The sequence below is a fragment of the Panthera onca genome, chromosome B1 (assembly GCF_046562875.1).
Source record: "Panthera onca isolate mPanOnc1 chromosome B1, mPanOnc1 haplotype 2, whole genome shotgun sequence".
NCBI classification, from domain to species: Eukaryota; Metazoa; Chordata; class Mammalia; order Carnivora; family Felidae; genus Panthera; species Panthera onca.
The window spans coordinates 197,004,000-197,024,530 of record NC_138342.1 but is presented as its reverse complement, the minus strand read 5'-3'; the positions used below and the strand labels follow the sequence as shown (position 1 = coordinate 197,024,530).

The following is a 20,531-nucleotide window of genomic DNA, read 5'->3' as shown; positions in this document are numbered from 1 at the left end:
GCCAAAATGATTCTTTTTAAGTCACGGAGAATCCAGTGGCTTCCTTTCTTGCCCAAAGTAACAAGTGGTCGTCGTCGTGAGCCACCAGTGTCCCCAGGCTCCTCTCTGATCTCAGGTTCTACCTCCGACCCCTTCCATCGGCCACACTGGCCTCACTGTTCTTCCTCAAACACACCTCACGGACTTCTGTTCACTCTGCCTGCCGTGCCTCTTTGTGAAATACGCACATGGCTTTCTTTGTGACCTCTCCTCTGCCCTGGCACGTCACCTTCTCAGAGAGCCCTTCCTTGGCCATCTTCTAAGAAGTCCTCCCTGTCCTGTTCTTCATTCTCTGTCTACCCTGCTTTATTTTTCTTCTTATAATTGCCGCTAGTATATAAGATCTTGGAAAGCAGGACTTGGTGTATTTTATTCATTGCCATGCCCCCGATACTTAGCCCATTAATAATGTTCGTTGATGAATAAATGTTCAAAATCACATGATGCTCTAGAGCTTGGGGGCCCTGACTCCTAAATTCATTGGTTCTTCCATTGCCCCAAGCCACTCCCCACCCCCCCATCAATGAGTCCTAAGAGTATTTCCTTAAGCAGTAATCTTGCCCTTCACATTCACCCACTATTTGTTCATTTATTAAACGTTTATGGTGCTCTTCTAAGCAATTTTCACCCTTCTAGATGCCAGAGATACACAAAGATGAATTGAGTATGGTCCACTTCCTTTTGAATTCAGTTTGGATGGTCTTCCTGATGCCCATCTCTCTCCCACCATCCGTAATACTGTCATTGAATTAAACTTCCAGAAGCACCTAGAGTTCCAGCCAGCCCACAAGGTGCCTTGAGGAAAATTAGAAAAGGCCCCCGTTTCCATGGCAGTCACACCCCATGCTGGGCACACATGGTCGGGCTACACAACAGCGAGTGGCTGTTGTGAGCCCGAAAACACCTTTAGGACCGTGTTGCTCTCAGGCTCAAAACCTTGAATGGCTCGCCACTCACATGCCCATCCTAGAATAAAAGATTATCTGCCATGTGGATCAGACCTTCTGTTTTTATCTTCTGTTACTTGCCTTCACATGCCCCATGCTTATGTTAAACTGGACTCTTGTACGTGTTCCCCCGATTTTTTCTTTTTTTGGATCATCTCCCCCAGCTCAATTTTCCTTCTTTTGTGGCTGTCTGCTTCAATGGTCTGCCTGCTCTGATCCTTGGGGCTTAAGAAGTCCAAAAAGCAGAAGTGGTAGCTTCCCTTACATAGAGAGTTAGACACTGGGCGGGGGAAGAGGGTAGAGGGTGGGTAGAGGGAGGAGAAGATAGCCAAGAGAAAGGAGGATAGAGAGGCAGTAGGGAGGTGTGAGAGGGGAGAGGCAAAGGAATGGAGGGAAGGAGAGGCAGAGAGCCATAGAGATGGTGTTTAATGCTGGTCCTGAGGCACCAGATGCCAGTGTCCAGGCCTTGGCCACGCCCCTGAGAGGTGACAGGCAGAGGAAGAGAGGGGCCCTCGCCCTTGTGTCCCCACCTTCAGGACAAAGTTGCATGCTTTACATCTTAAGCTTTAAGATTTGCTGAACTTGTTTCAAGGGATTAATGGCTCGCCCAGCAGGCTCATCAGCAGGAAGCCTGGGGACTGGAGGCCAAGTGCACCTCCCTAGTGCACTGGCATTCAGCTCCCACCTTGGCACAAAGCCGAAGAAAAGGATGGGAGGGGACATTATTAAAATGATAAAGTTCTATGTTGAAATCCTGATGCCCAATGTGATGGTATTTGGAGGTGGGGCCTTTGAGAAATATTTAAGCCATAAGGGTGGAACCCTCATGAATTGGGGACTAGTACCCTTATAAAAATGGCTCCAGAGACATCCGAGCCCTTCTACCACAGGAGGACACAGTGAGAAGGTGCCAGTGATGAACCAGGAAGAGGGTCCTCACGTAACATGACTGTGCGGGCACCTTGATCTTGGACTTCCAGACTCCAGAGCTGTGAGAAATAAATTCTGTTATAAGCTACTTAGTCTCTGGTATTTTTTTTTATAGCAGCACAAGTGGACTAAGGATTATTTTGTCTGCCACCAAATTCCTACGCTGAAGCCCTAACACCCAATGTGGCTGACTATATTTGGAGATAGAGCTTTTAGGAAGTAATTAAGGGGAGGCAAGGTCATGAAGATGGGGCCCTAATCTGATAGGGTTGGTGGACTTATAAAAAGAGAGAGATCTTTATCTCCACAATCATGCACCAAGAAAAGTCCATATGAGCATATGGTGAGAAGGTGGCCAACTATAAGCTAGGAAGACAGTTCTCACCAAGACCTGATTATGTGGGCACTTTGAGCTTAGACTCTAAGCCTCCAGAACTATGAGAAACTTAATTTCTGTTGTTTAAGCCACCAGCCTGTGGTATTTTGTTACGGCAGCCCAAGAAGACTGAGACAGTGATTAAATGCTTTGCTTCAAGTTAAAATCAGTACCTGATAAATCCAGGAAGCAAACTCAGTCCTTTTGAATGTTCAGTGAAACTTTATCATATAATATTTTCTCTTCAACCACAGAGGATACAGTATACTTAGTAGGCTGTTAATCCATAATGGATCCATAATAAATACTACAAAACAAACTAATTAAACACACTAAGAAGTGTTACCTTCTAAAAATGAAAAAGAACCGTGGAACTGTTGTCTACATTCTCACATAATAATATGTATATTTGCAATAGTAGCAACAATAGCTGTACTCTCTTATTCAATTATAAAAGTGGGACATTACATAAGACAATAAATACATTGTCAATCAAAATCAAAATACACTGTAATCAAAAACCAAAAATCACAATGCTGCTTTCCAAATATAACCAAACCTTTTGTTGTATATACTTCCTAATTTTTTTCTAAATACACACTTTTTAATCAAGATGCAACCATACTGCTCAGATTATTTTTAACTTTTTGTTTTATAGATATAATTCTACAACACTTTAAATGGCTATAATGCATATGTCATTGTATAGGTATACCATTATTTAGTTACTCTCCTACTGAATGTTTAGGTGGCCTTTAGTTTTGAGGAATTAATACTATTTCTTATTTTTGTAGATGTGTCTAATCTGCTTAGAGTAAATTCTTAAGATTCTGATATATGTCATCAAATTACCTTCAGCAAAATGGGCCTGTTTACATTCTCATTAACAGTGCTGGAAACATTTGAAGCTAAATCTAATGAAAGTTTGCCAAGACTTTTTTTTTTTTTTATTGAAGCATAGGACATTTCCTTTTTATTTTTAATATATTTAAACTATGTCAAGGAAAATTGTGTAAAACTCTATTTTCTCTACACGAAATTAGATTTTAAAATATAATTTTACAGCTTATTTTCAACTTTCTCTGGAGTCTGTCTTAAGTGAAAATGTGTGAGACTCATCCAGTTGAATTAATATTTTTTGTTTGTTTTTAGCCACCTTGCCGAACTCTTGTATGCTGCTCGTACCTGTGGCCAAGTGCATATTTAGGTAATTTAGTCTTCACTGAAGAAGGAACAAAATGCTCTTTATTCTACAATAATTGCCTAAATTCCTCCTGGATCTAAGGACCGTGCAAATGATGAGACTACTTATTACTGCTTTCCAACCTCTAACACAATGCCTAGCACACAGTAATCGCTCAATAAACACTTGCTGGCTACTGTCTTCTTTGTAGTCAACTACTTTCTATTCATGCTAATCTATCCTTAATTTTTATTGATAATTGTACAGTTAAAAAGTAACTGAAAGGCAATGTGTGCTGGGGAGGAAGCATTAGGGAGTTTTCTCTTCTTTTAAAGAAGTGGTAGTATTTCATCCTCTTTAAAAGTATTCTTTTAGATTTTTAAAATTTGTAATACTTTATCAGTAGTATTCTCAGATTTCATCTATTACACAGTAAATGCAAGTCTTGCAGCATTTTTGGAAATAGAGGTTTCCTGGAACGAGGGTCACCTTCGAGTCTGCATTCCCAACAGTTAGGTCTATTATTGACCATACTGGTGTTCCACTAAAATTTACATTTAGAGTATTCTTTTTAAAACTAATCTCCTCACAAAGCTCCCCTCTGGTACTGTGCTCATTCTCCTTTATACATTTCACATTTTTTAATTCCTAAAATTAATAACTTTGTGTCAGCGTATTCTAAGGAACCCATTCTATTCATTTTCTTGCCTCCATCACCCTCCTACGTTCTGGTCCAATTTAAGTGATTCAAAATGTTCATCTTTGATGGCTTGTGAACAGTCTTTTCCTGCTTAACAGCATCTTTCTTTGTTTCCATACCAACTTGGAAGCACCTGCTGAAACAGAGAGGTAAACAACCCAGAGGCTAAGAGTTTACCGTTGGGGTTAATCTACAGTCATAGAAATGGGTCCACAGATGCATTGTCCATACAGTAACAAGTGAAAACAGTGCGGTCCTTCGCCATGCTATACGTTTACATTTCAGAACCCGCGTTCTGGAAAGCACCCACAGCTTAAAGTTAGTATTTGCGAAAAACAGGTCAACATCGTTTACGGCAGGATACCAACGGATTTGCAATGGCCGCTATACTAACCTTGACTGGTCAGAATAGCCCAGCTAGCTTTTCGTTTAGTAGAACGTTCTTCTACACTCGCTAGCCTTCTTTTCGTGAGGATCTGCTGTACGCAGTCCGTTTCGACAGCAATATCTGCGGGCATCGTGTCGTAGACGTTTCTGTCTGCGACAACCAGGTATCATAAGCGCAATTGCTCTAGCCAGAAGAAATACCAGCGACTGGATTTCCAACTACTTTTTCCTTCCCTTGAGACTTTCACAAAGATTCCTGTGTGCTAACTGGAGAATGGCCTGGATACTGAGCTCTATTCAGCAACACTTGGAGCGGGGTTAGTAAGGAGCAGGTGGGGGATGGGCCAGAAACGCCGTAGCATTTTCTATTTTTAAAGTGGAGACTCAGCAGCGGCCGGAAGTATTTAACTATTTGCACGATACAGAAAGGAAAAATGTGTATTTCCTACTGGGAAGCAGAACAGAAATGAATTCTACGTTTAAAATATGAAAGCCTATTTGAATTACTGACAAGTCAATCCCCTGTAAAATTGCCCCTTGAAAACAGCTACAGACAGAACGGTAGAGCCAGAAAGCTCTGTTGTGATCAGTGAGTGGTTAGCCTTTCTTCTTCATCCTCGGGAGTAAACAGTGTTTGTGCGTTAGGGTCAGCTGGTACGTAGCTCATGTTCGTTTCGTAAGAATCTAACTTTAGAACTGGCTTCCCTACAAAATCACAGTCCTGTTATTATTTATATAGGCACAGCTCACTATTGTCATTTTTTTGGAGGTCATTTCTAGGCCAAAAGGCGTCAGCGGTCAATTTAAGTACAACAGATCTTTCACCCTAAAAGGCAGAGCAGAGTAGAGAGGAAAAACCGCACCTGTGCCTCGTATTTTTTGCTGGCATGTAAGTTAGAACAGGGTACGCTGTCCATGACTGAGTCAAGAGCAGCGACGGAAACATGGTTGGTCTCCAGGGATTAACTGAGCTGGCGGTCATGTTACACAGTATTAATATATTGAGATCTGTCTTGATGAAAACCGGTCATAGAGTCTGTTACCCCCTTTACTTTTTTATCACTATTTTTTAGACTCCACCTTCTGTTGGCATATACGGAAAAAAAATTATTGGGGTATTGCCTTTAGATAACAAGCTGGGTAAGAACAAAAACATTTCATGCGTAAAATTATTTCCCATGCGCTACCCCGTTAATAGTTGCCGCCAGGTTACCTTGCCAGTATTTACCTCCAAGTCATCGCTAATAAACACCAGTATCTTTTCCTTATCTTGAATTAAGCTTTAATCCTACGAACTATGTGATCTGAGGCAAGCAGCTTAATGATACCGCTTCTGTAAAATGAAGAACTTGGATAAGATGACCGTCTTCTGCCTCTAACATTCTTTGATCCCATTCTTTGATTGGGATTCTATGACTGACATACAAAGGGCAAGGGTATATGAGCTGGACGCATATTACGTTACCACAAAGGAGGCCACACCTTCCCAGGAAAATGAGCTCAGGGCCAACTCAGCTGAGGCAGTCTGTATGGGGGGCACATTCCTAGGGGTTTGAGAAGGCTGACGGGTGGTCGATGAAGGGGCTTATTCAGTCCGTTCCCTCTCCATGTCCAGTTGTCACTAACTGTAGGTTCTTTGTCCCCAGGTGGTGGCCACAGGGGAGTGTGCTGATCTATACAAGCCGCACGGTAAGAATAAATACTAATTTTTTGTTTAAAAAAAAATTCAGTTTTACGCTTTTGACTTTTTGGCTTTGTACTTTTATTGTTGCAAGATAAATATAGGAGGCTTTATTGTGAGAATTGGGATCATTTTTGTTCTTAAAAAATTTTGGACACCAGATATCGTCATCATTTCCATGGCTGTCCCCTCTGGGTTGTGTGATCAGAGTGCATACCTCTGTTATTTCATAGACCTAGCACTGTACCTCTTGAGCAGTGGGCGTTCAAAGCAAACAAAAAAAGTTAAAGAGTGATTTGAATAATGGCATTCACAAGAATGCATCAGTACTTCAAGAAGGCTTTCTGTAGTCCGTTGGGGGGGTAATAAATTTCCAGTGCCGTGGGGAGAAAACAAGCCATCGGGGAGAAAACAAGCCATGGGATCGCATCATAACTACACACGTAGTTAACTCAGATGTGTGCTGGCCTGCAGAATACATATAATAATTCACACATATAATCAAATGGACTAAGGGAATAATAATCACTTCTTTCACAAATTTTCAGCGCATCCAAAGCGAAAGTAATTTTAAGAAACGACTGCAGGAAATGGAAGGAAAATGTTGTGACAATTAATTTAGTGGAAAAAATAAGGAACAAAATACTAAATCTATGGAGTAGCTCAACTGTGTGATTTCATTTAAAAAATGCACAGTGAAGTGAATGTGTTTCGGACCAAATCACTTGAATGCTGGATGTCTGTCATTATGTAAACATGAGCGCACTGTGAAACATCTGGATATGTAGAAGAATCTAGCATCTTTCCTTGTGTCAATGTAAAAGTGGACTGGATAGGCTGAAGGATATCATTGGGCAGAAGTCTTAAAGTAAACTAGTATTCGATACAACGCTGCTGGAAATAATAAAAATTACATTCCAAGTAAGATAACAGATTCTGCATTACTATGCCTCAGAAAAAGCATGTGAGTTCACTAGGGATCAGAGATGACATACTACTACTCCCCACAAAGGCTAACGTAAAATTCTACATCTTTTAGGAAGGATAAAGGAAACGAAACAGGGCCACTCTATTCCCATTTTAACCAACGCTGATGTGTCTGAAAAGTCGGGGACCTATGTTTGGGCTGGTTGCCAATCCTCAGTGAAAAAGTGCTGTGAAGACTGGAAAAATTTCAAAGAGCACTGGAAATCATCAAAAAGCTAAAGGCACTTCTACCGGAGAGCAATCTGAGTACCTTAGAAATTTCAAAATGAGAAGTTGAAATCTAAGAGGGATTATGCTAGAACTATATACAATCATCCAAGACACCGTTGGGAGTGAATAAACTTTTTCAAGAAATTCTGAAAAACGAGATAGTGGGATCAACTTCTGACAGTTTTAAAATTATATTTGGGACACAAATGGAAACTTTTTTTGGCTCGCACAACCAATCACAAACTGCAGGACCTCCCTGGTTCCAAAAGGCAGTGCTGGGCTACCACCTGAATCTTGGGAAACAGGTCAGGATGAACAGACGCCCGCTCGGATCCAGGTGGCAGTTTCCCCCACTTACGACTATGGAATGTTTTAAACCCGGACGCTCTCCACCACCCGATTCAACAGTTAGCAACTCGCAATTAGTCTTGTTCCTTCTGTCACCCATCCTACCCCACTCCTAGCATCACTCTGAAGCAAACCTCATTATACCATTTGATCCATAAATACTTCGGTCCACACCTCTAAAAGATGAAGACTCTTGGTGATCAGAACTACACTATCATAATCATACAAAACGCAGTCATTCTGATATACCATCAAATACATGTTGGCAATCTTTATTTTTCGAAGAACAACTCCGTTCACAAATTGCCTTCTAGAAGAATACCTAAATTGATCGTGTTTACCTCCTTTCTCTTAGGACAAAGTCTGTGATCTCTCTGCTTTCTAAACGTCTTTTTAAAAACGTCAAGGTTCCCATCCCTGAAAAGAAAATGTTTGTCTTCTCTAAAGTACCAATGGCTTGTGAAGTACAAGAAAATATCTTCCTCTTAAATCATCACACAGGTATGTTAGATTCCCTTGTACCTGTTACTGCCAAATTTCCATCCTTGCAAAGTCTCATCAGGAACAGGGCATTGTTCAGTTCTGGGAGGCTGTTTTGCCATGGGTGTCTTTGCCAGGCCACACGTACATGTGTCTCAGAAACGTCGTCTCTGAGCCCCACTCTTGTCGCTCCATTTTGTTTTCTCTTCTATTTTACTGAAACATGAGTACCTAACTCTGTTGGCCTAGTGATGGGGAGTGAGGGCAGTTGAGGTCTGAGGGCAAACCTGACATGAGTGTCTTGGGGAAAAGCAGAGTGATTGTTATCTAACAGTTAACCTTTGTCCAAGGGTCATTCGCTGCTCCTCTAAAGGTTGCTGGGAGACCTAGAGTGACATCTTGTGGTCCAGGACAGCTCCTCTCTTAGTTGCAACTGAGTGGTTAGGTAAGGCCCCAGGGGTCTGAAAAATCGCAATTAGAGAATATACGGTTAGGACGACGACACAGCCACACGTATAACACAGTGCCTAACCACAGTGGATACTTTATCAGCCTGGGTGTGCAAGACTTTGAGAATCAATATTACGTAAGGAGGTGTTTTCAATATTACCAACTTGTTTTGGTATGATTTTTTTTTAAGTGTAAGCGTAAATATAAAATCCGGTTAAATTATACCCTTGCACAAAACATTTTATTGTAGATCCTGAAACAAAATGGAAGGGGCTTCTATTGAGGAAAACGTACCCGTCCCCAACGTCCAGGAAACTTAACAGTGAAGAGTAATTCTCTGTTAGCTGTCACTTACGGGTGATTTCTACCATACTCAAATATGTATTAGTACTGAGAGTTAAAATCTTCTCAAAATAGTTAAAATATCATTTTCAACATTATAAAATAAAAGATGTCCCTGGATTTGGGATATTTTTCACTGTACCAAAAGATGTACATGATTTTCTTAAAGGCACAAGTAATCCCTATATGTGGAGAGAAAAAAGTAAAATACAATTTAAATTAAAAATCCCTAAGATTTTAAACCATGAAAGGCTAGCATAAACTCAAACTACTGAAGTATATTAATTTCTAGTTGCATAATGAAGGAGTAAGTTGATAAAATATCATTCGTTCATTCATTCATTCGCTCAGTATCTCCTAGGTGTCTACTAGATGCTGTATCCTGGGTACACAAAGATGAAAAGACAGTCGCCAACTGCTTGAACCTTAAATTCTACATAGCATTTCAGAATTACATGAACCTCACTCACTGTCTAAGAAGCCTCTGTATGTCCAGGAATCAGGGACTCTTAGAGTCATGACAATCTTGGAAGTTCCCATCTCTAGGTTGCAGTGATGCCCCTTAACTTCAAGAAGTGTCCACAAAATATCTGATTTGCATACAATTTTCACTGAAGTTAAATAAATAATAAGCGGTAAATAGTGATTCCCAATAAAGAAGAAACGACATTACAGTAGAAGATGCCATTGAGAAAGGAAAAAAATACAGAGAATCTAGCCAAAGATACCAATTCTGTCTTTGAAAACAGGATTCAACATTTCTCCAGACTTCTGTTGAACATATTTGTGCAAGAAGGTATATACACTTCTAATTTTGTTTTTCAGCCATAATAAACAGAACTAAAATATTTAAAACTCCCACTGATGTAACTATTGTTTCCCAACTCCACATACATCAGCAACATATCTACACTTGGCTTAACAGATCTCAGGAGATCCACTTTCTAATAGAGATATTCATTCCAACACAGAGTAGTAGTTAGGGGCCTCAATACTGCCCTCAAATGACCAAATCTGGGTCCATACCCCAGAGGGGGCAAACGATAAATGTGTTACCTTGAGAAAGTTACCTCATTTCTTTGTGCCTCAATTTCCTCATCTGGAAAATGGGATAACAGTCCTACCTCACAGGATTTCTGTAAGAATTAAATGAATTAATATATAAATCAGAACCATGCCTGGTATACAGTTAGCCCTCGAATAATGTTAGTTTTTACGGTATCATCCTGGCCAATGTAGAATTGTAAATATAAATGCGTCATTCACGCCTTTTTCATCAAATCTTGCCTTTCCATTTAGTAGTAAAGTTCAAAAGCAAATTAAAAACACACAATGCTCCAGCATTCACTTACTGGTAAACACCACAAATATTCATGGTTGACTAGTTGCTCAGTGTCTATGGTGTATATAAAACAGTTCTCGGTCTACTGGATATAACTTTGCTACTTTGTAAGCAAAACAAAATAAAACAACCAACCAAAGAAAATCAGCTAATAAAAATTAAGCAACAAAAAATGCAGACTAGAACAGCTGTGGACTCCAACAATGTCTGTCTTGTGTCAGAGGTGAGTCTACTGGTCACAAAGAAAGAAATGCTGGTTGATATATAACAGATCAGCCATTTTCCCATAAAAATTACAAAAAAATGAGAAAATACTTAAAATATTAGAAATGAGAAATTTTTTAAAAGAGAAGGAAAGAAGCTACAAATTTTGAAGTACAGTAAAACCTTGGATTGCAAGTAACTTGCTCTGCACGTGTTCCACAAGATCAGCACACATTTCTAATAAATTTTAACTTGATAAACAAGCGATGTCTTGCAATACGAGTAGTACGTGACGCCCAATGTCACATGATCACAGCTGAGCCAACGGTCCTTGAAATTCGCTTTGATATAAGAGTGCTTTGAATTACAAGCATGTTTCTGAAAAGAATTATGCCCGCAAACCAAGGTTTTACTGTAATTGCAAGCAGCATTATTCTGGAAACATAGAAGTCTCTCAAATATCCTTATCAACAGTCCTTAGGTTCTGGAAGGTTTTACCAGGGGTGATGAAGCTGGATGATTTGGACAGTCCCTGAGTACAGCTTTGTTCAGTTGAATTTTACTTCCTTTTTCCCTAGGTAAGTGCCCGTTTAACAGACAAAGAAATGAATGACAATTCCTAGATGCGCAATAATGCACTTTAGTGTCTACACTGAAAATCCCTTGATAAAGTTAATTGCCATTAGCCCAGGGCATTCAAATGCATAAGCTGATCCATTGCTTCACCATGCCAAATTTCTTCCCCAGTTTCCTTTGATTATGTCCATATTCATTCATCTCCAATAGCATCACCCTTGGGTCAAAGGCTTAGACCACGCTACTGGATATTCCTGTACTGTAACAGATACTAACTGTTCTCTCTACATCCATTCTGGCATCGTCCAATCTCTACTGATTAAGTGATATGTCTGGGTTTGCTTCAGAATAATCCCAGGGTGATTTTTGCAGGTTTGATTGTGTACTTCTGCCAAAGCAAGGTTGTATCTCGTAACAGGGTGTTATCTTTCCGCTCAATCTATGGGCCAGGATGTTATTTAAAACAGGCACCCTTATCATAAAAATTTCTTAGAAAGCTGATGCTTCACGCTAGATTCGGTTTGCTGATATTTTATTTAAGATGTTTGTAGCTATGTTCATGAGTAAGATTGACTTCCTCTAATTTGCCTTTCCTTTACTGACTTTTTCAAGTTTGAGTAACGTATCCGTTAAACTCTGATCACTCGGAATGTTCTAGAATGAGGAATTTTTTGTAGCAGTTAGTTAACCTGCCTCTGTAGTTGCAGGTTAAGAATCTCTGTGAGGCTGCTGTCTTTGCAGGTGTGCTGGGCTTGAAGTTACCATAGGCTGTCTGGCTGACCATGGTAACAAGAGCCGAATGTGAAGTTAGGGAGAGCAAAGGTGTACTTGAAGACTTGAGGAAAACCTGGAACAGAGTTTGTCTGTCTCTGGGGTAGACATCCCTGTCTCCTCAGGGATGTTGGTGCCGGGAGGAGAACTGGTGCCTTTCACCCCAGAACGCACACACAGCTGGCCCGGGACTCTGGAACCCAAGTGGACAGCCTGGAGGGAGCTGAACTAGCTGTAGATCTGACATTGCCAGATGACCAGTGACATGTACAAGCAGGATGGCACAAACGTGGACTGTAAAAGCGGCAGCTCCTCTACTCTGCCATCCGATGTTCTACAAAGTTCTCCTCTGCCCAATCCCAACCCAGACCAACACTAGAAAGGGAATCCTGGGAAGCAGTTTTGGCATAACTAAGCTGACGTGGTACAAAGCCACTAGATGTAATGGTTACTAACTCCATGAAAGGAGCTGGGGACTTGTCCTTGGCTTTCTCTGCTGTCATGGTTCACCTATTAGAAATATTTCTACCTATAATGCTTGGTAGACACCCCAGGTTATATCCTCTGCTCTTGGATGTGTTTTGGAGGAAGTTTTTTTTTTTGTTTTTTGTTTTTTTTTTTGTTTAAGTTTATTTTTGAGAGAGAGAGGGAGAGAAAGAGTGGGGGAGGGAAGATACAGAGAGCATGCGAGTAGGGGAGGGGTAGAGAGACAGAGAGAATCCCAGCCTATCGGTGTGGAGCCTGATGTGGGGCTCAATCCCACGAAGATCCCATGAGATCATGACCTGAGCCGCAATTAAGAGTCAGACGCTTAACCGACTGAGCCACCCAGGTGCCCCTGCCTGTAAGTCTTATCCCATATTAATATGGTGATACACTTGCAGGTAATATTTCTCTTGGGTCTATTCAACTTTTCTGAATCCTTATTTTTTAGACGAGTCATTAAAAAATATATATTGCTGGCTATTACCTAACAAATCTGAAAATGGTTATCTTTAAACAAGAGAACTCAACTTATTTATTTAAAATTATTATTTAAATTACTGATCTATTTAGTTACTTATAGTTAGATTTATTTTTCCCATGTTAGTTCTGTACTTTGTCTTTTCCCCACCTTTTCTATGTTTCTTTGTTCTCTTTCTTTAGTTATTTTGGTTTGATTAATTTTATAATTCCATTTTCCCCTACTCTCCTCTGAAAGTTATATACTGTATTTTTTTTAACTCTGGGCCTATTATTTTATTCCAACTCCAACACTAAAGAAAGCTGGAATAAAATTATAGACCTTATCTTGTCTGCAGAAGTGACATATTTCAAGTACAAGTTTGGAGGGACACATGTCTCACACCCCAAAGCACAAATTCCCTTGTTCCCTGGGGTACCAGCTGTAAACCACATGTACGTCCATAGCTACTGACATCTGTAGCACAAAATACATACATTGCTAATCATTACCTGCCAATTATCACTCTACATTACTATATATGACTTATACCTAGAACCTCTCTTTAGAAACAAGACCTCATATCCAGTGCAGAGAAAAAGTCTTTCCCGAAAACTGGCTAGCTCTTTAATACACCTCAACCTTCTCTTGCTACCCAGTGAAAACAGCCAAACTGAACAGTCACTTCAGTGAAAATGACCCATGCCTCGCTTCAGCCACCACCCTCCTTATAGTTTGTCCTCTGAACCTGGCTTGTCAGGAGTTTCCAGATCACCTTAATTACTCCACAGTTCATTACCTGGAAGCAATAAAGCATATTACAGAAAACTATGCAAACATAATAAAACACAGAAAGATCCCAAAGTTGACCTTGGCATAGATTTAATAAGGAGGGCACTTGTGACGAGCACTGAGTGTTGGATGTGAGTGATGAATCACTCAATTCTATACCCGAAACTAATATTACACGGTGTGTTAACTAACTTGGATTTAAATGAAAACTTGAAAAAGGAAAAAAAATTAATAATGGTTATTTAAACCTTTTATGGGCACTCTGAAGACAGTTGATGGGCCAGGATGTAATAGGAGAAAGGAAGAATGACACTGCTAAATCGGGTTTTTCTGAGACAAGATTTTTAAAAGTTGAAAAAAACTCATCTTAAAAAAGAATAATTTTCCAGACCATCTAGCAGGCAGGTGCATTCCATGGGTCCAGGAAGTAAGGGATGGACTCTTTGAAAGATCAGATAGTTTAAACCAGTATGACTGCCCCAGACACAACCACAGAATATGTCAGTGTGTCACTTACGAGGGGAGTCTGGGCCCTGTGTACTGATAATTAGGCGAAAATGTGAACTCCATCATTGATGATATGAGGAATGCTAAAAAAAAAAAATGCATTTGCAGAAGTAAGTGCTCCTTAAGTAAACAGGATGCCCAGATGTATGCACAGTTAGAAACTGCTGGGTTAATAAAGACAGAACAACACTCAGCTAACGTCACAAAAATAATAAGGTACTTCCTTAAAAATGGTAAAGGTTGTCTACAAAACCAAAGAAACAAAAACCTTCAGGAAACGTTATACTTAATGGCAAAATGTTGAAAACTTTCCCTCTGAATGGAAAAATTTAAAAACAGACACTAATTATCACCCCTCCGTCAAACACTGTACTGAAGGTTTTAATCCACAGAATAACTCAGGAAAAAGAAAGAATGGCGTAACAATTAGAAAGGAAGAAACACAACCGGCATTAGTCACAAATAATATGATTTTCTACCTAAAAAACCCCCACAGCACCTACAGACTCCTATTAGAATTAATGAAAGTTTGGCAAGTTTGCTGAGTATAAAATTAATATATCAAAATTAATTATATTTCTCTACGCCTACAGTATAGAGATGGAAAATGAAACAATTTAACAAGACACTTTTCACAGTACCATAGAACAATTTAATACCCAGGAATGAATTCAACAAAAATATGTAAGACTTCCTCAGGGGATAATAATAAAACCTTACTGAGAGACATTAAAGAAAACCTGAATGAATGGGGAAATATATCATGTTTAGTCATTGGAAGGGCAAGTACTGCAAAGATATGAATATCCTTGTAATAAATGATTGACAGGTTAAATGAATCACAACAAAAAACCCGACAGGTGTTTTGTGAACCACAGAAGTTGCTTCTAAAATTTGGAATTACAGGGGCGCCTGGGTGGTGCAGTCGGTTAAGCGTCCGACTTCAGCCAGGTCACGATCTCGCGGTCCGTGAGTTCGAGCCCCGCGTCGGGCTCTGGGCTGATGGCTCGGAGCCTGGAGCCTGTTTCCGATTCTGTGTCTGCCTCTCTCTCTGCCCCTCCCCCGTTCATGCTCTGTCTCTCTCTGTCCCAAAAATAAAATAAAAAACATTGAAAAAAAAAATTTAAAATTTGGAGTTACAAATTACTGAGGATGGCCAAAGCCACTGAGAAGACAGAACAAAATGGCAGGGGGAGAGGAAGGCTTGTCCAACCAGGTATCAAGATATTTGAAAGCGGTAGAAACCAACGTAGTGTGGTTTAGGTCTGGAGAGATGTACCCAGGAAGAGAGCCCATAAACAGACCTTTGTATGAACAGACACTCTACTTACACAGAAGGGCTGCGGCAGTGACCATGGTTGACAGAATGTGTGACTGACTTCCTACTAACTGGGAGGAATATAATTGGCTACCCACTTGGAAAAAAGGGCTTACCACTCAAAAGGTCATTTGCAAATGGATAATTTGAAAAGAAAGCTTTAAGAAGAAAATACAGAAAAATACTTTCGGGGGCCCCTGGATGGCTCGGTTAAGTGTCGGGCTCTTGATTTCGGCTCGGGTCATGATCTCATGGTTCATGGGATCGAGCCCCATATGGATGCCCACGTCAGGCTCTGCACTGACAGTTCGGAGCCTACTTGGATTCTCTCTTCCTCTCTCTCTCTCTGTCCCTCCCCCATGCCTGTGTGCATATGGGTGAGGGCACTCTCTCAAAAATAAATAAATAAATTTAAAAGAAAAAAATATTTTCATTATCTTGAAGTATGTCAGGAATTTTTAAAGTAAATTACATAAAAAGTGTTAACCGAAATGGCAAATATTTATAAATTTGACCATTTAAAAATTTTTTTAATGTTTTATGTTTATTTTTGAAAGAGAGAGACAGAACATGAGCAGGGGAGGGGCAGAGAGAGAGAGGGAGACTAAAGCAGGCTCCAGGCTCTGAGCTGTCAGCACGGAGCCCGACGCGGGGTTTGAACCTACAGACCGCGAGATTATGACCTGAGCCAAAGTCGGACGCTCAGCCAACTGAGCCACCCAGGCACCCCTAAATTTGAGTATTTTTAAATAAAGAGCGTCTATTCGCCAAAAGAAAAACCATAAAAAGTGGGAAGCTGAGCCACAAAAGATATTTGTAAGTAGTATCTTTAAGTTTTTTTCATTTTTGATTTAATTGTTAGAATATATAAATAACTTCTAAAATCCAAGAAAAACAGGGCAGAAGACCTAACAGAATAGATGGCAAAATATTTGGTACACACATCACAATAGTGGAAGTACAGATGGCCAATAAGCATATGAAAATGGCATTATTAGGGAAATGAAAATTAAGCCACACGGTTGTATTAAACCACATAATCTGCGTGCCCGCTAGATTGGCAAAAATTAAGAATATGGACAATACCACATATTAGCAGTAATGGGAGGGACTGTGAATTCTCATACACTGCGGGTTTCACTGTAGATAAAATCACGTTGGAAAACAGTGTAACACCAACTAAAAAGCCAAAGTTATACATGCTGTATGACCTGGCGATTCTCCTCCTAGCGCTGCACAAACTTGCGTGTACTCAATGTTTATCTCCGTATGATTCCTGGTTAAGCCAAATTTGGAATTTACAGCGCTGAAAATGAATGAACTCCAGATACACATAGATAAATGTTTCTCTCGTGCTGTTCGGTGAAGAAAGTAAACCAGGAACATATATTTAAAGAATGGTTCAATTTATATACAATTTAAAAGCAGGCTCAACCAAACTGTCTCTACTTGAGGTATATTCAGGGCAATGAAGCCCTTAAAGAAAGACAAGAAGATGATCACCGGAAAAGTAGTCACCCTCTGTCCACCCACCCCCTGTCAGAATAAAATAGGATGTTCGGGATGGAAAGGGGACACCTGGATGCCTTCTGAGGTTCTAGGATGTTCTATTTCTTGATGTAGATGGTGGTTAAACAGGTGTCTACTATACAATCTTTTACTTTTTTATTATTAAAAAAATTTTTGTGAGAGCGAGAGAAAGAGAGGATCTTAGCATGTTCCATGCTCAGTGTGGAGCCTGATGCGGGGCTCGATCCCACGACTCAGAGATCATGTATGACCTGAGCAGAAATCAAGAGTTCAATGCTCAATTGACTGGCCCACTCAGGTGCCCATCTGCTTCATAGTCATTTATAAATGTCTATAAATGTGTTCTGTTTCTTTTTTTTCCTGATGTAGTTTATGATTACAAAAATACTAATCAACAAAAGGAGGCCAGCCAAAAGGATTTTAAGTAGAGGAGGGGGCTAGCAGCAAACCTAACGGTCCAATAAGAGAAAGGGTCGCACTTGGCTCCCATCACTGCGAGCAGCAGGACCCGGGGGGCCCCCTGCTCACCCGCCTGCCTGAATCTGCTGAGTGTCTGCTCCGTGCATGAGACCAGTAAGGCTCTTCTCCCGTTCGTGCAGAAACGTTACCCGTTCGCCTCTCCGGGACAGAGTCCCCGAGATGACCCACGGGCTTTCTCTTCGAACCGCAAGCGTGCATGCCAGCCAGGGAGAGGGAGGGGACCACGGGACAGAGCACTACCCCAGCGTGGCTGCAGAGGAAAGTCACTAACCATATGTTTCAGGGGACTTTGGGGGACCCCTGAAGTGACTCACTGAAAGCATGTCTGTCTGTAAGACCACAGGGACTATTCTAAAATAATTGTCATTATGTGTTCTGCGGTGACTCATGACAGTTCTGAGCAGTTCAGTTGAGCACATTCTCCATGTTCTGCAAAAGGTAACTCGGGTTCTCTGTGCTGAAAACTCCTCTGGTCAAAAATGATTCACCAACAGGCAAAATAACATGAAAGAATCATAGTGTTTCGGAACGAAGAGAGGACTCAGATCCCACGGACTTCAGTGATTGACGGATGGTTTCAAAGGAGCCCCGTGAGGCCAGCAGACCCACCGTGGAGCGTGCGGGCAAAGCCTGGGGCTCTGCCTTCAGACAGCACAGCGACCACTCTATCGGCTAAATTGAGCCTCTGGAGCATCAGAGAAAATGTCAGTGGCTTAAAAAAAAAAAAAAAGCCTTCAAAACCCACTGATTTTGTCTAACTTCTTGATTTTGCAGGTACAGAAACCGAAGTTCAGAGAGGGTAGGTGCTGCCCTCAAGGTCATCCAGCACATTACCAGCGAAGCAAGACGGGAACCAGCCAGGATTGTCCGCTCCCCACCAGTGTTCTTTCCATCTGCCTTCGACATTGTGGGCAGACACACGAAACCGGTGAGCATAAAACCAGGAAGGCAAAAACAGATCTAACGACCTCTGGCCCCTACGCCATAAGGTTTCTGTAAGGGCTAAATGAGCTCATGATCGCAAGGGCTCCGGACAGCCCGTGCCGTCGGACGGAGACCGGAGTTGCTGTTTGCTCTCAGATTCTCATAAAACGACACTTTCCTCGTCCTTCCTTCTCTTTCCCCACTTGGTTACAACGTTCTGTCCCTGCCGACTGACAGCCTGAAATTTACACAGGTCCACAAACCCATACAAGGAATGAAATGGGCAACCCGTGTTCTCTAGTCTGAGCCCGACAGCTGCTGGGGAGAAAATCTGATACGCGCCACGGACAAGGACTTAACGTAAGAACAATTTTACACATGATCCTTCTCCTCCCCATAGTTCTAGCCACAAATGGTTTTACCCCCGCGAACCGTGTGTTCACGGAAGGGTCAGGCGTCGGCAGCAGCTGCGGGTTTTACGTTGACATTGAAGGGAGAGGCGCGCTGACGTCTGTGTCTGCCATGTTGAACGCACTTGGAGGAGCAGGGCTTCGAGCAGGAAGCACAGAAAGTCAGGAGTCCCAGGTGTGCTGGCCTCAACTCGAGCTCGGTGTGAGCGGGCAGCCTCACGTACGCCCGGGCGGGCCAGCTCCGGTGTCCCAGGGGCCGCTCTGTCCTTGTGTGTCTGTCCAATCTGTGTCTACCCCTGGCTGTAAGGGCCACTGCTCCGTTTTGCCCTTGTGCTTCCTTATCCTGACACCGACATAAACCAATCCCCCTGCCCCCTGCAATCCTTCAGCCGGCCCGGTACAAAGAAGCCAGTTGCGTGATGGGCAAAAGCAAGATTAAAAAAAAAAAATGTTTTATGTGTATCATTCCTACCACTTTGGTAACTAAAACAGACACGGCAGAATTTGGGGCCCAGGCCTGAAGGGTGAAGAGCTAACATCCAGAGGTATTGTTCCCAGCATGTACTGATCTGAGTTTTACGTCAGCCAAACCCCTTCTCGTGACACCTTCTGACACTTGACAATTTTCTGACCTCCTTCAGAGAAGACAAGAGAGTCATCTCCTCTCGGTTATCGTTCTGACGTATGGCGTTTCGGGTGTTTTCTGTTTGTGACACACGCTTCGCGGTGCCCTAAGGAGCACCCGGTTTAAAATGAACGAAGGATGAACATTTAGTAATATTTGAAGTTTGGCTCAGAAAGTTAAAAATTTTAAGAAAAAAAATGCATTCCCTGAAGGTGGAAAATCAAAGAGTAAACAGATAGCATCCCTCACCAGAAGGGAAGCGGTCTGGGTTCGTAGGCGATGATGAATAAGATACCTGAAGACAGGTACGCTGTACGAGTCAGTGAAAAAGAGACAAGGGAAAGGGTTTGTTTTGTTCAAGGAGGACAGTTAGTGGCAATCCAGGAGGTAAAAAGGAACCAGGGAAAAGGGACAGTAAGTCTGATTCAGAAGGACAAGGAGTGGAGGGCATTGTTATAGATTTCGATTCTGGACAGTATTGATTTTCTGTCTTCATTTTTCCTTGAGAATTAACTCCCAGAGCCTCTCCGTGAACATATACGTAGTGTCCATATGGGTCCACACCACCGGGAGAGGCCTGACAAGAATACGCAAAAGCCTGTGTGGAAAGTGGTAATAAAATCCACGGACTTGAGTGATTGTGAATCCTCCTGCTTTCTACCTTCCTTTTTTCCTCCTTCATTTGTTCCTTCCTTCCTTGATTATTTGAGTCCCTGCCACATGCTAGGCACTTCTCTGGGCTCCGAGGATGACACGAATCTGTGTCTCCAAGAGGCTTACAGGCTGGTAATGAACCAACCTGGTGGCAAAGTCAATGTTGAATCTGTTTAGGATATCCCATGGACGGTGAGGGCGGGGCGTGGTGGGGAGCAGCACAGGGGACTAAGGGATTCTGTGTCTGGCCGGGATTATCTCAAAGACCCTGAAAGAGAGGCTGAAACCAGAAGCAGAGATAGTTCCGGAACAAGGACACTACTTGCTTCATACTATAAGCCAAAGAAACAAAATCCCACAAAATGGTCAGGATGAGTGATGTCAGAAGCAACATC

General features: G+C 41.6%; 1 protein-coding gene across 10 annotated transcripts in view; it reads right to left on the bottom strand.

Annotated features, from left to right (window-relative positions):
• ASB5 (ankyrin repeat and SOCS box containing 5) overlaps nucleotides 1-20,531 on the bottom strand; it is a 55,445-nt gene that overhangs the window by 21,312 nt on the left and 13,602 nt on the right. Inside the window, exon 1 of one of the 10 annotated variants that reach the window (XR_009615809.3) lies at nucleotides 8,311-8,607. The exons of 8 other annotated variants lie outside the window; for them this stretch is intronic. The gene's annotated coding sequence lies outside the window, so the exon portion shown is untranslated. Of the gene's footprint in view, nucleotides 1-4,569; nucleotides 4,709-8,310; nucleotides 8,608-20,531 lie in introns of those variants that run through there. One more of the 10 variants, XR_009615808.3, reaches the window with a different exon arrangement.